At 44.0% G+C, this 3,501-nt stretch overlaps 1 long non-coding RNA gene across 1 annotated transcript; it reads left to right on the top strand.

Moving 5' to 3' along the window:
* Nucleotides 1-346: 346 nt before the first annotated feature.
* Nucleotides 347-3,169, top strand: LOC116737912. Its single transcript, XR_004343258.1, has 3 exons — nucleotides 347-2,762; nucleotides 2,814-2,838; nucleotides 3,071-3,169. It is a non-coding gene; the product is annotated as an uncharacterized LOC116737912 (long non-coding RNA).
* The last annotated feature ends 332 nt before the right edge of the window (nucleotides 3,170-3,501 follow it).

Genomic DNA, 3,501 nt, shown 5'->3' with positions numbered 1-3,501 from the left:
CTCTCTCTGTTCCTTATCTCGGCTTCTAACTGCTCTTTGAAAATGAAGGGATTTTCCTTGCCTGGAAAAAGAGAGAGTTCCAAGGGCCATTTTGCTTTGTTTAATAGTTCCAGGGAACTGGGGGTAGAATTTGTAATCAGCTGGCAAAAATGCTATGTGCACATCAGCTTTGGGGAAAAAAAAACAAGCACTCAATGCTAATTATGTTCTCTTTTTTTTTTTTTTTTTTTTGAGAGAGAGAAAGAGAGTGCCTATGCCAGCAGGGGACGGGCAGAGGGAGAGACAGAGAGAGAGAGAGAGAGAATCTTAGGCAGGCACGGATGCTAACATGGGGCTCGAGGTCACAACCGCGAGATCACGACCTGAGCCACAACCAAGAGTCGGATGTTTAACTGCTGACCCAGGTGTCCCACTAACTACGTCCCCTGCTGACATCATCTGCATTTAATTACTACCTTTTATGGTGTCTGTTTACATATAAATCGTATTACACGTCTCGTTTTAGCTGTTAAGGATTGCCTTGCACTTAAGACTTTCTAAATAACGTTACGCGTGGTCGTTTACTGAGCCATTAGTGATTTATTTCTTCCTTTCTCCCATTTTTTCCTGTATGTTTTGCCTGCTACCATGTATCGAAGGGTGGTTTTGGATCAGAAGCTCTAGTCGAGGCTGGATATTTCAACATGAATGTGTTCTGTTCCTTCCTGGCTCTTCTGAGCTCAGGACGCAGTCACGTTTCCCCTTTCCAGTCCTTGGACGCTGTTGGCGTCCAGTTCTGCTTAAATGCACTAATATTAAAAATATGAATCCGTTACAAACATCCATTAATCCACTAAAATCCATTAATATTATAAACCAAAGGATACTGAGGTACAGATATAAAAACATGTAAGAACACAAACTCATCACGTAATGGCGAACATTTAAGTGGCCTCCTGGGGGGTTTAGTGACACCTACGATTGGCCCCTGTGAGGATCTAAGCTTTACTTTGAGCCAGCTTCAACACGTGAACCCTGTTATGAAGTGTATCTGGTTTCTGGCGGTGGCCAGGTCATAGACCCTGCCCAGACTCCTGTGACTTGTCCACATTCTTAGGGGTCGGCCACCATGATATGGGTGATTGCTGATGTTGAAACTCACGGTCCTCAGTTCCATGGAGGATGTCTGGGGTGGGGGCTCTTGACCCACATGGGGAACCCAGGTCCAGCCAGCGTGGCCTTCTGTTTTCTTTGGCCCACGTGGGTATACGCAGTGATTCCTTCCGTCCCGTAACCAAATAGACTCACACTCCTAAATGTGAATCTTTTCTTACGCTTTTGCAAAACATGACTCCGCAGTTTAAAATATTTTGTGTGTGTGTGTCACATGGCCCTTCCCACATTTCACTTTTTGAAAACCTATGGTTTCTTACAGTGATTCCTCCTCACGGACCCACGTAGGCATCTCCCTGTCATGAACAATCGGGTCTGTTGAACGGAACACATTTCTCAGGCTTTGGGACGGGTGGATACTTCTTGGTCTACCTCACCGTTTTCTTTTCCTCGTCAGAGTGTTGTTTTTCCTTCAGGGATGCATCCAAGTGCCCGTTGTCTGCATAGATGGGGAAATGTTTGAACAGTTTTTGACAAGTCCTTGCATGGGCTGTCTTTACCAATGTCTGCATCTTCCCTCGCAGATGGAGAGGGGTGTTTGCAGATGTGGGGGTCTTACAGGAGAGAGGGCCTGTCTGAGTGTGCATTTCTAGACGTCTTCTTCACTTTTAGCACCTCTGTGATGTGTTTATGTCTCCCTGGGACCTGAGCACATCAGGGGACAGGGCGTGTGAGCAGACAGACTGGGTCCTCTAGGAGACTCCTGCTGTATCTGGGATTTCTGCCGCCATGTGGAATGACTTGATCAAAGTGACATCAGCTCTTGAACACAAGGAGAAATAGGTGCCCTCTGAGGGCCTGCTGAATTAGGCTAGTGGCAGAGAGGAAGCTGGTGGAGCAGGACAGGGAGGGAACGTCTGGTCTGAGAAAAGACAGAGGCTGTCATCCAGCCCTCGTTATCTCTGCCCCTGTGACTTCTCCAGTGCACTTGTCTGTTTCATCTCCTTAATTCCTTATGAAACTGGGCAATGTTGCAATGCGAGCAAAAATCATTCCATTCCTGTGCTGTTTGCTGCAGTGTGGTGGTTTAGGTCATGATGACATCTAGTTGATTAGGAGATCATGAGGTCTAGTTGGGTTGGGTCATGATGAAGTCTAGTCGGGTTAAGTGATGATGAGGTCTAGTTGACTTATATCATGATGAGGTCTGCTTGGGTTATATCATGATGAGGTTTAGTTGACTTATATCATGATGAAGTCTAGATGGGTTATGTCATGATGAGGTCTAGTTGGTTAGGTGATGATGAGGTCTAGTTGACTTATATCATGATGAGGCTTAGTTGACTTATATCATGATGAAGTCTAGATGGGTTATATCATGATGAGGTCTAGTTGGTTAGGTGATGATGAGGTCTAGTTGACTTATATCATGATGAGGTCTGGTTGGGTTATATCATGTTGAGGTCTAGTTGACTTATATCATGATGAAGTCTAGATGGGTTACGTCATGATGAGGTCTAGTTGGGTTGGGTGATGATGAGGTCTAGTTGGGTTAGGTGGTGATGAGGTCTAGTTGACTTATATCATGATGAGGTCTGGTGGGTTGGGTGATGATGAGGTCTAGTTGACTTACATCATGATGAGGTCTGCTTGGGTTATATCATGATGAGGTTTAGTTGACTTATATCATGATGAAGTCTAGATGGGTAAGTCATGGTGAGGTCTAGTTGGTTAGGTGATGATGAGGTCTAGTTGACTTATATCATGATGAGGCTTAGTTGACTTATATCATGATGAAGTCTAGATGGGTTATGTCATGATGAGGTCTAGTTGGTTAGGTGATGATGAGGTCTAGTGACTTATATCATGATGAGGTCTGGTTGGGTTATATCATGATGAGGTCTAGTTGACTTATATCATGATGAAGTCTAGATGGGTTATGTCATGATGAAGTCTAGTTGGGTTAAGTGATGATGAGGTCTAGTTGACTTATATCATGATGAGGTCTGGTTGGGTTATATCATGATGAGGTCTAGTTGACTTATATCATGATGAAGTCTAGATGGGTTATGTCATGACGAAGTTCTAGTTGGGTTAAGTGATGATGAGGTCTAGTTGACTTATATCATGATGAGGTTCTGGTTGGGTTATATCATGATGAGGTCTAGTTGACTTATATATCATGATGAAGTCTAGATGGGTTACGTCATGACGAAGTCTCGTTGGGTTAAGTGATGATGAGGTCTAGTGACTTATATCATGATGAGGTCTGGTTGGGTTATATCATGATGAGGTCTAGTTGACTTATATCATGATGAAGTCTAGATGGGTTATGTCATGACGAAGTCTAGGTTGGGTTAAGTGATGATGAGGTCTAGTTGACTTATATCATGATGAGGTCTGGTTGGG

The sequence above is a fragment of the Lynx canadensis genome, chromosome X (assembly GCF_007474595.2).
Source record: "Lynx canadensis isolate LIC74 chromosome X, mLynCan4.pri.v2, whole genome shotgun sequence".
NCBI classification, from domain to species: domain Eukaryota; kingdom Metazoa; phylum Chordata; class Mammalia; order Carnivora; family Felidae; genus Lynx; species Lynx canadensis.
This window is presented reverse-complemented; position numbering and strand designations above follow the sequence as displayed.